Source organism: Corvus kubaryi, unplaced genomic scaffold, assembly GCF_017639235.1.
Source record: "Corvus kubaryi isolate FWS band 111438036 unplaced genomic scaffold, C.kubaryi_AGA036_p1.0 67, whole genome shotgun sequence".
NCBI lineage: Eukaryota > Metazoa > Chordata > Aves > Passeriformes > Corvidae > Corvus > Corvus kubaryi.
Window position 1 is genome coordinate 6,139,991 of NW_024582055.1, and position 11,925 is coordinate 6,151,915.

The following is an 11,925-nucleotide window of genomic DNA, read 5'->3' on the forward strand; positions in this document are numbered from 1 at the left end:
AGATGCCTGGGAAAGAGAGCCTTGCAGGCAGGATTTCTTGCCTCGGGATCCCTATCTGGGCATTTCAGGACTCTGCACTTCAGCCCATGTTCTCTGTCTATTTCCTCCTTCATCTTTTTGTACCTGCTCTGGTCAGATTGTTTGCATAACAGAAACCATCCAGCAGAGAAGATGAATTGCTTGTAACGGACCCGACGCTGCAGACCCTGATACTGGCGAGTCACATACTGTGGGTGGGATTTGGTTTCCTGAGCATTTATCCCTGCTGTGCTCTGGAAGATGCCCAGGACAACTCACTTGGGCCTGCGTTTGCCCAGAAGGGCACAAGGTCCTGGCTCATTTGTCAGCCTCATGAGGACAAGGAGACATGGCCCAGGGCAGCCGAAATGTCACTGCCCACTCCTGTTTACACAACTGAATCCTGCCCACAGTGATGAGCCCTTGCACTCCATGCAAAGGTTGAGAGAAAGTTTCCTGATGAGTTTTTTTGGGGGTTTTTTTGGACAGAAAATTGAGGTTTTATTTATTCTTTTGTGTGATACGTGCCTTTCCTGCGGGCAGAATTCCCAATACAAACTTGGTTGTTCAGCTCACAGCAGAAATGCAGCCTGCCAGAGAGGAAAGAAACATTTTCCAAGCAATTCCATGGCAGCAGCAGCAGCTTACACCAGTGACTCCCATGCTCTGTTGTATGTTATCACTGCTTAGGAAGCCTTGCATTTCTAATGGAATATTTTGCTGTTTGGAGGATGGTTTCCACTGTTTGTGTGAATCCTACTTTTTTTGCCAGAAAAAACCCCCGAAAATAGGAACAATTAGCAGAAAAACAGGCAATAGCAGGAATGTTTGTCTTCTTGTCATAACCCTAAATTCTTGTAATAGGAGTACATCTGCGGATTAATAATTGTGTCTTGCCTAGAGATCTGAGAGCAAGTGATGAGAAGGTAAAGAAGACCTGAATATTTTCAAACGAAAGAGAATATATTCCTGGAAGAGTATGGAACAAAGTGCTGTTGTGGCTCCTTTTTGTTCTCTGCACTGCCTTGTGCAGTCTTTGTGGAGGGTGCATAAGGATTTATTTAGAGGTGCTGCCCTCACTCTTGTGATCATCTCCACATGGGGCAGAGGTTGGTCTCTATCATTTTTTCTGGGTGGGGGTATTAATTTGGAAAAGACCTGGCTAACAGACTGCTTATTTGTTTCTGATCTTTCTTAATGTGATTATGGTGGCTTATGCTTCCCTTCTGTTGCTGAGGAGGGGATTTTCAAAAGTGCTCTGTTGGCCAGAGCCTGGTCCTATTAAAGAGATCAGAGAGACTCTCTTGGGTGTAATGGAAGTTGAGACTGGGCAATAATAATCGGGTCTTTTCAAAAATGTTGTCGTTGGTAATTTTGTAGGCAGCAGGTGGAACAGTTGAAATGAAGTACTTGGTGCACAAGCAGCCTGTCAGTAACTGCTAAGGAAACGTGTGTGCAGGAATTCCACAGGGAGAAATGTAGTTACTGGTGCGTGCTGACCAAAAGCACTGCTTGACAATTGGTGTTGCAAGAATGGAGGGAAAAGAGAAAACAAGGGTAAAATATAAAATATATGGTGAGAACATAGATGCTTATCCCTCAAAACCAGATGAAAATTACTCTGTTTTGTTATTTGTCTACAGGAATTCTTGTTTTCTGTATTCTCGTGTCATTATCCTATTATAACCATCCATCTTTGGCTATGATTTATTCCACAGTGTGCTCAATCAGCATCATACATGATTGAAAATGTTGGTATAGTTTATACAATATGTGAACGAAGAATGTTGGTGGGGGAAGTTCACCAAAGAGAACTAGAACAGGTAAAGTACAGAAAAGCCCTGAAAGCATATTTATGTTTCCTCTCAGTCATGTCATGTTAGCTGTGCCATTGATTGTAGCTGTTCTGCTCACCTGAAGATCACGTTAGCAATATTTTATCTGTAGCATAAAACCAAATATGGACATAATATGCATAAGTACTGCCTGTCTCCACAGAGGAGTTAAAAGAAGAGGAAGCAGACATCCTTGAGGCACTCATGGTTTTTGCTGAAAGGGACAGGATTTATGTCCATCTCTTCTAGCAGGGCACTGTATTTCAAGTCTTAAGGATGCTGTCAGTCCCAAGCAGCATTTGTTGGAGAATAGCTACAAGATGGTATAAGGGCTGTTCAGTGCTTTTCTGTAAACCTGTGGGAGGATTCTGAAGAGTATTCAGATGATCAGAGCTCAGGCATGAAGCGCGTTATTCCTTGAACACTGCTTTTAGCACCCGACTTATGAAACCCATTTGACCTTCCTGTACATTGATGGAAATCTGTAGTGCAGTCTCACAGCTTTGAGCTTTTCCTACCTTTTCAGTTTTAGTTAGGAAAGCTATTAGCTGGAAATCCCTGATATGGTTTCCTATTACTGGGATTAGTGTAATCAGATGAGTTTTCTAATTGGCTTGGACGGTACCAGTGTTGAAATATTCCTCCTACAGCTTTCCAGTATCATCAGTATTTATCAGTCATAGTTCCTCATTAACACAATATTACATTTCTAGATTATCCGAATTTTTTTACTAGGTTCTCTGCATACATAACAATGTATATCTCAGCTGTTTCCTTCATGTTACTTTGTTAGAAAAATGGGACATTTATCAGTCTGTATTGATAGAGTTCCTAGTTTAAGGATCAAAGGAGGAGTTTTGCTTTTTTTCAGCATTGAGCCTGCAGATGTTTTTATTAAGTTAATCTTCCAGGAACATTTTTTGTCTTTATCTGCTGTCTTGAAAGGGAAGAATAAGTGATGCTGAGTTTCAGATTTGCTCAGTCGCATTTATCTTGTATAAAGTTTCTGTGCTTGACTGGAAGTTGCTGTGACAAATACGAATAAAAGAGGGAGAGATAATGACTACTTTGCCATACTGAAAAATGTAATTGCAGAGTCAATGCTACTGTCTAAATAAGCTGAAAGAGTGCCAAAAACTCTGCTAGTGTTGCAGAGTTTGGCTCTGGATGCCAGAATTGAATTTGATCTTCTCTGTTGGTGTTCTACTATAATATTCTAATCCTGTCTCGTTCCAGAGGGAACCTGTGGCATTTTGATTTATTTTTCATCTACGATCTACATTGCCCTAAGCCGAGCAGAGAGTTTCTGGAGAAGGATGCAAGACCCTTTGTCACAGGGCAGTGTTCCCAAGTTCCAAACTGGTGCTCTGCTTACTAAAGGGAACAGGGCACACTCTGGCACCAAGCTCTTTCTTCATTAGCCCCTGTGGCAGTGAATATTACCTTTTTCAGGAAAAAAAAAGAAATAAATCCAAAATCACGTCTGACCACCTCTAGTCCCAGCTATAGGTCCTTGATTAGACTTACTAAGCCAGTTCTATCTGCCTGAAGCTTGGAGCTGTTTAATGCAAGAGCTGTCAGGATTATCTTCCCTATAGTGTGGTTAAGCTGGCAAGTGGGGAGCTAGTTCATCATGTGTCTCCTGGATGAGGGAGTTTGGGGAATTCCTGGGCTCCCAGCTGGGATTTAAGTCTCACTTGCTTTGGAGACAGCTCTGCTGCATCTGTTAGCAGTGGTGACAGTCTCAGGGAATCATTCCTTCATTCTCACATGGGCTGTCTCTTCTGTGTGCTTAATTGTGTTCCAAGTGAATTAAGTACTAAAGCAGAGTTCAGCAGGGAAACACACACCTTTTAAAAATGGACAGTGCATTCACTCGTTATCTGCGCTGACCCATGGTGAGAACTCTGAAAAGAAGTTCAAGTAAAAAGCCTGGTATCTTGGAACCATGCAGCTCCTGAGAAGAGATGTGGGCATGGAGCATGTTTGGGATGGGATTGTGAGAGCTGTGACCTGCAAGGCCACATAGTGACCAACATTTGGGAAAATAGATTTTTGTGTTCTTTGACCCTGGGCTAATTTACATGCTTCCAGGGACTGCAGGCCTACTGGTGCTGACAGCAGATGGCTCAGGATATTCTCACAGGAGAGTGTGAAGTAACTGGAGAGATGGGATAATTGTGTTGTGCTGTTGGCCCCGAAGTCCAGAGCTGTTAAAGGCTGCGAAGCAACGCAAGGAAAGGAGTTGACCACGATGGATGTGCAGCAGTAACGAGGTGAAATTGCATTGCCCTTTGCACAGAACCGATAGCCTGTTAAATATTCCTCTGTAAACACGAGTAAATGAACAGGCAGAGATTTCTCAGATGTCTGGCAGAAATGTTGTTAATTCAGTTGTGTAGCCGCGGTTGAACAAGTGGCACAAAGCTGAGAGCTGTCTTGCGCTTCATTTGTTTATTTTTAAAAGTCTGTGCTTCCTCCCATTTGTCTTGGCCATTCTGTTGAATATATTCAACAAAGAAATGGGAACTGTGTGCAACTGGAAGCATTTCCAGATGGGCTCTGTGTGACAGGAGGGAATACAATCTGTGGGACATATATAACAATGCATAGAAACAAAGGGTATATACCTGTGACTTGAAAGTACATTTAGCGTAGTAAATCCTCAGAGTACACCTCAAGGAGTGGAATGCACTCATCATCAGCACATACTGCTGCTAGTGTCTCCCTCAAATAAAATTTTCAAGGGGGCGGGATGTAGTAGTGACAGTAAACTAATGAATGCCTTGCCATCTCCCAAGCCAAGTAGTAAAATTTCTGCTGGAGAATTGAGCTGTTTTGCTTCTAATCTTATATATGTAGAGCTGGAAAATGCATACGAAGGGTATTATTACCGAACACAGCATCAAAACCAACCCCCAGCCCCCGATATGTTGGCTCTATAAGCTTCCTCCAGGGGATTTTACAGAAACCATGGCTTCATGTCTCATTGCGCACGTCTAAATAAATAGCAAAGACAAGCATTTTGCATAAGAGATGCTACAATACAGCAGCAAGGTTATTAATTTATTTGCCCCTGGCAAAAGCATTTCATGGCTGTAGTCATCAGCTCCAGTTATTTGTTATAGTGTCGTCTTTGAGTATTGTTTATCCAACAGTATTTACATAGAAGCTCATTTGTGAGAGGTTTAAACATTTTTACAGAGTGAAGTTGGTATGTGTTTAACATAAATACAAATTACTTTAGAAAATGAGGGCAAGACACAGATCAAAACTGGCTGTAGACGGCTGCTGAATTCACAACAGGGAGCTGGACTTACATGGGTTTTAATACCTCAGATTCCTCCCCAATCCTTTTATTTTCTCTAAAGCAATTTCCAGCAAAACCACATCTTATTTCCCCTTGCTGAGACAGACCTAAGCATCCCCTTTCTTTGAGAATGCCGAATTCCCTTAGGCAGACACCCAGGAATGTGTAATTTAAAAACAAAATTTAGAAGAGTAAATAGATGAGAAGAAAAATATGATAGCTGCAAGGGTAATAATGCATTCATACCCAATTGCAAAAAAACCAGAGACAAATACAAAAGTTCCTCTTGAGTGTAATATCTTAGTAGGTAGGTATTAGCACTCGATTTATATTTGTACATATTTGATAGGCAGACATTTGGTTTGCATCTCATATGCATACTACTATTATTTTTGCATCTCATCTTACAAAAGGTTCTGTTCTGTAGAGATGACGAGTGGATAAATCTCTGATTCTTCCATCAGAAAAAGAATTTTGGGCAAATTTTATGCTCCCTCAAGAAAAAATGAAGCATTCTCATTCCTGCCTTGACCATTGTGTGAAAGGAAAAAGTAATGTTTCTAAGGTGTGTAAGTTTTCATTTTATTGTGGGAAATGCTCTGAGCCTTGTTCTGTTGTGTAGCTGCCTCTATTCTGCCAGCAGATTCCAGAAACTCCCTGAGATGTTTTCAGAAATGAACTTCATGGCTAATTTATTTATGAACAAGAGAGTATCCCGAGAGGCCAGAAGTAGGGAGTACTTTAGAACAGCAAGATTGCCATTTTGTATATTTTGTGCAGAAAGAACTAAAGAGACTCTTCCTCAGAGTTCTTTGCCTGCTCATGTTTTTAGGAAGGGTTGCTATTTCCATCAATTCATCTGTGACCTGGAGGAGCCATGGTGACAGATTTTTAGATCGTCCCTGGAGTCGTTCAAGCCCTGGGGTGATGTCTGTTCTGTCTCTAACAAAGACCAAGATACTGGATTGTAGCATAGTCCCTGCCATAAATTTAGTATTTCCTCTCTTTAAAGCCATCAATTTGGGTTGTACTGTCATTATGTTCCTTCAAAAGTCTTTGCAACTGAAACCCTTCCAGAAGGCGAAAAATTAAATTTCCTGCCTGAGAAGTAGAGAGATAAAGTCTGCCTGGGTTCCTGCTTCTCTGCAAAAGTCCTACCATTGGGTAAAATATGCCAGTTGAACTTCTTTTGGTAATACTGGCATCATGAATTTTCACATGGAAGTTTTAATTCATCAGCCTCTGGTGAGCTGTTTTGGTGATATGTACATTATTTTAGACAAGGTTTTGTATATGAGATGAAAAAGAGAAGTTGCTGTGCTGATGACAAATGCATGTGCAGTACCCCTGTAAGCAGTTCAGATTTTATAACTCCACATTTATTCCTGATGCTTGGTCATTCCCTGTGTTATGTTGTTCCTTTTATGAAGTGAAGAACAAACTTTGAGAGAAAGGAAGGTGTCTCCTGTTTTCTTAAGACTTGACCAAGCTAAAAGCACTGCTGTGACTTTGTAAGTAGTCTCAATCCCTGGTTTTTGATTGTCCCTTGCTGCTGGAATTGTAGTTCTTGGATGTGTGTCTGATTGCTCCATTGTGTAAGACACGTGTCGTGAAGGTAATACTCTCTTTCCAGAAGTCCTCAGCTTGACATGATACAGCAGAAGTAAAGGTGGGAAGTAGTGTCACAAAATCAGTTGAAAATGATAAAAAGATGTACTTACTCAGCCTGCTGTAGACTTGCACACAAAGTGAGAAGTGTTCTTTTTCCCAAAGCAGAAAGATTTGCAGGATTTTCTAAAAATATCCCTTTAGCTGAGATTTTTTGAAGCAGACAAATAAAGCAGATTATATTAATACTCGAAACAATCAGCAAACATGATGCTTCTGCAGGCACAACTGTGGGACAAAGGCTATTTTTCTGTGTCAGTGATACTCCTGAACTATGGTAGGTGCAGTTAATTTCATATTTGATGGTTATTAACACTTCTGAAGTGTCTGAAACACTGCCTCGGCTCTACTATAGTGTACTTTTGGAACTGATAGTGTTTTGTAATCCTGTTGTTTGGTGATGAATATTTGCACATTTTCTTGGGCTTGTGCCCATGATTTACAAGGAGATGCTTTGTAGACTGTGGAAAACCCCAGAAAATTTCTTGTCTGCGTATACTCAGACAAACTGAAATAAACCTTCAATTCCAAGATAGGATACATGCTATTCCTGCTTTGAACGCTGTACCTTCATCACATGTGACCTTGGTGTTTGATGATTTGGCACAGTGCCACAGCAGAATTCGATGATCCACTGGAAATCGTGATTCTTTCATGTGGAAAACAATAAAAAGCATATGGTATCAATTATACTTCACTATTTCTTTGAGAATTCAAGCACCAGAAATAAAAAACACTGTCTGAAGACTCTGAATTTCCATTAACTGGAAACAGTTGGTATAAATTATTTTTACTGAAACTGCTCTACTGGCCCTGGGTAATAAAAGCAAAAATAACATTGGCATTTGATTGACTTCATAGGTGCAAGATATGTCATGCTCAGAGGGAGCATAAAATTCTAGGTCGGGCAGTGGAATCATTTTATTAAATACCATATTTGTCATGGAGAAGCTCTTGGAAAATGAGTGTCCTGTTACCTTAATTTCTACTGCATCTCTACTGAGCATGGTGATTTGCTGATCAAATACACAGAGTAATGAACATGATGGGTAGCTACAGTAAAAGTAGGAGGTAAGAAGAGAGGCTTCTGGAGTAATAAGAATTTTGGTGAAAATCAAAGCTGAGTTCTTCAAAGGAACAGTTTTACTGGCAATGTATTTCTAAAGCATGGCTTGGATCTGGGTTTTGGAAATTTCAGAGCTGTGTATGTTGTGGTGCTTTGCTCTCCCAGGGAGCATGTTCATTTGAACTGGCCTCTCAGAAGTCAGTAACTATGCAAAGAGTTTCTTTTGTTTCTTTGTTCTTTTGTTCAAGATCGAATTACTCTGCAGAATTTAGAATAATTCAGAGTGGTAGCATCTCAAGTCAATTGCAATCACACTTATATTGCACTGTGTTTATCTTAACACCCAAGATTTATCTTTAGTGCTTATTACCACATTTGGTAAGTAGCATTTTTACTATGGTTTCTGTGATAGGAGCAACTCTATAAAAATAGTAGCTTGTACTCAAATAGAAGCTTAAACTGAGCTGATAGCAGCTCTGAGATAGAAAGTTAAACAGAATGCATCTGCATTTGTTATGGGAGAGCAATAAGCAAATCAATAAAATGGTAACCAAGAACTAAAATAGGAAAGGAAGTTAACTTCCAGGTTTCTAAATTTTGTCAATGAGGAATAGACTCTTACCCCTGTTAAAGATGACTTAAATCAGTGGGGCTGCTTGTGTAATTAAATCCTACCTGGTATTCCGAGGTTATGTGCCTATAGAGTTACAGTGTGGGTTTATTAGGCAATAAAAAGGGGCATGGGAAACTCACCCGAGGGCAGCCCTTGTCCATGCTGTCCCTTATTTGGGTCAGTTGGTGATAGGGAAGTGTCACAAACTTCACTGTAAATTACTCCTATTTTCTCCAAATAGTTTTAGCTCCAGTTCTGATGGCCCAATATACAAATGCTTTCACCAACATATTCCAAGTTTAATAATATTAAGAACGTCATATGTACTTGGAAAACATGAACATTTATTTTTATGAAATAGCATCTGATAGTTAAACTGCCATATTTTTTCCAGACTTCTTTCATTAGAGAGACTGATGACTATTACTACAAATATCCCATGGAGTATTCAATTATGCTGGAAGGAGGGCGAAAATGATATGCCAGAAGCTATGCAAGAGAGATGATGCACATTATTCTAATTTTATGAGGTTGTAGATCTTGGGAAAAGCAGAGATTTATAATGCCACTCCCTGCAATAATTAAGAAAGTGTGTGTCTGATTTATATGTATGTGGTGAGAAGCTGGAGAAATTGACTGAAAATACCATGAAAAACACAATTTCTGTGTAAAAATGATCTGCCCAAAACTCCAAATCTTACACACTTGTCAGGAGATAAGTTTATTCTTAAAATTGAAAAATGTCTTTCTATGCTTTGGTTGTCAGCCATTGTTTTCTCTTCTGCTCACAGTGGTTTGAAGTCAGCTAAAAAGAAGTGTATTCAGTGAAAATCACCCTGATAACCCATCAATATGATGTTTCATAAATCTTGCCCTCTGAATGAGAACAGAAATCAGGTCATGTTTCTTTACTTCAGATTAAGGATTGGCATGATTCAGCAGGTAAGTTAAGTGTATGCTTGCTATTGAAAGACCTTTTTTGAGAAATAAGTCGTCTTTGTCTTTGGAGGAATTCCTATTTTGATGACTCAGGTGCAGAGAACAGTAGCAGGTTTATGTAGTGTTGACTTGAGGTCAGGGACAGTTGTGTGTTTGCAGATCTTGAGGTAGAGTTTGGTAAGGCCAGGTTATTTTTCAAGATGTTTTTTTTTTCCTCCCTTCAATTGCAGCTTAGGATTCTGTCTTCAAATGATTGTAGACAGTGAAATTGTTCAAGTCACTTGAATGGAGTATATTTTTTATGTTTGGTGAGTTGCTTTTTTTGATAATTTGCTTTGCAGTTGTTCCAAAAGCACATCGGGAAAGGAAGCTCTCAGTTTCTAGGGGAAATTACAGATAAAATTTGTCTGCTTTCCACTGAAAGTGCAAGGACAGTAAATGAATACTTTGTGTCCTCATAACTGTTAATTAACATGTCAGGCTGTGTTGCAGGATTGATGAGACTGTCTCATCTGGCAATGCTTTCAAGGGAAAAACCAGTCTAAAGACTCTGGGTTTTTCCGTCAAGTCTTCTCCATTTTCTCCAGCAAATTCTGGATTTGACTGATCTCACTTCCAGTTGTTTTAGATGTTGAATAATAATATTTTGTCTTAATACAGGATTCAGTTGGAAAATTAAAAGTGGAAATGCTGTGTGTCTCATATTTCCTGTTGTTTGTGTCCAGTGTAAATATCAGGGTTTGGTTTGGGCATCTTTCTCTGCAGCATTAATCAGCTCTTTATTAATTCAGACTTTGTAACAAATGGGTAAACCGGCTTCGTTGCCTGATTCATAATTCATTGATATCAGTGGTGGGATTCCTTCCCATTAATTGCAGTGGTAATCAGATAGTAATTATTGTTAATTTAATAGCCTGGGCTTGAAGTGGAGGAGTAACGTAACAATCTGGAATGTTTGATGGTTTTTGTTGTTGTGTTTTTTTGGTTTTCCCCCAACAAGATGAAGGAAAAGAAACATCAGAAAGTTTTTGTTTGTTTACTAGCTACAAGAGAGCAGAGAAATTAAAACTGTGTGTAAGGGTATCTATCTATAAAAACGAAAACATAGCATCTTTAGAGTCAGTTCTTTCTAAAAGTAATTTAGCTCGTATGCTAATAGCATTTAAATGTGGCATTTATATTCTATAGCAAAAACCTGTAGCTGGTGGAGACAGATTATTATAGTTTAGCTAAGTTTTTTAAACCCAAGTAGGGTAATCTAATTAAAGTGAAGCAAGAGAAAATAAGTGTTGTTTGCAAGTTCATTTTCTTACATGCTTCTTTCTTCTCTTGGGTATGTGATCTGTCTGCCTGGTAGCACAGAGGCAACATTACTAGGTGCTCAACCCAGAACTAGGACTCTTGTGTTGAGATTATAGCTGAAGACAGACTTAATCACCTTTTGTTTTGTGGAATAATACCTGTGTTTACAAAATGACAGAAGTAGCACCTTATTCTGAAGTGAAGTTTGTGTATAACCATGTCAAATGCGTGAATATGTTTCGGTCATGGCAGAGAAGGAGCTTGTCTTCACCATCCTCAGCAGTCCAGCACTTCTCACAGTCTTGTGAGTAAGAAAAGTCAGCGGTCAAAAATGTTCTGCAGGGTAACAGTAAGAAGTTTTTGTTACAGGATCCCAGCAGGCAGGGAAGAATGAGACCTCCCGAACAACTTGGAGGCAGGATTTATACACACCTGCACCCAGCTTTGCATGTGAAACAAGGACACTGAGCACTGGTAAGTACCTGTTTTGCTTCTTACACCAAATTACCTACAAAGTTTTTGCTGCCAGCTGGTATTTTTTTCTGTCTTTCTCAGTAAGTTCCTTCTAAAGGTCACAGGTGACAGACCTCTTTCCTAAGCTGGTGTTCTTGCGTGTCCTGAGACATCAAAAGGAAATATCTGAGGGAGTGAACTGAAGAGAGAAAGGAATGCTGTGCAAGTAGGATGAGGTTATTCCAGTTACTCCTTTGAGAGAAAGGTGGGACTTGGAGGGTTGTCAGTACTGTATAAATGTGCATTTCTGGGAAAGGAAGAGGCACCTCTTGTTGATTAGTCTGATCAAAACAAGTCTGTCTCTTTTCTTTTTTCTTAAATGTGAGTCAAAAGTATATTTGGACAGCTTGAATAAAATTCTGGATTTTAGCTGGAACAGTACACCTAAATCCTTGTGCATTATGAATTGGCACCACTGCACTGAAATCAAGGAAGCTTTGTTGATTTATATCAGCTGTTGCATATTCTTGACTAGAAAAGAGTGTAATGTAATGTGTGTTGTAGATGTCCAGATCCAAATGTTTTCAAGTCAGTTCTTTAACTAGCTTGTTTAGGTGACTGAAATATCCTGAAAAGTACATTAAAAAAAAAATCATCTGAATTTAAAAGAATGTAGTACTCCATGTGTCTCTAATTGGGCTATATGCTGTACCACAGTAAT

At 39.5% G+C, this 11,925-nt stretch overlaps 1 protein-coding gene across 1 annotated transcript in view; it reads left to right on the top strand.

Moving 5' to 3' along the window:
• Positions 1-4,129, top strand: part of PRDM5 (PR/SET domain 5) — an 83,873-nt gene extending 79,744 nt beyond the window's left edge. The window contains exons 21-22 of the transcript XR_006019560.1: positions 1,737-1,841; positions 3,948-4,129. The gene's annotated coding sequence lies outside the window, so the exon portion shown is untranslated. The remainder of the gene's footprint in view (positions 1-1,736; positions 1,842-3,947) is intronic.
• The last annotated feature ends 7,796 nt before the right edge of the window (positions 4,130-11,925 follow it).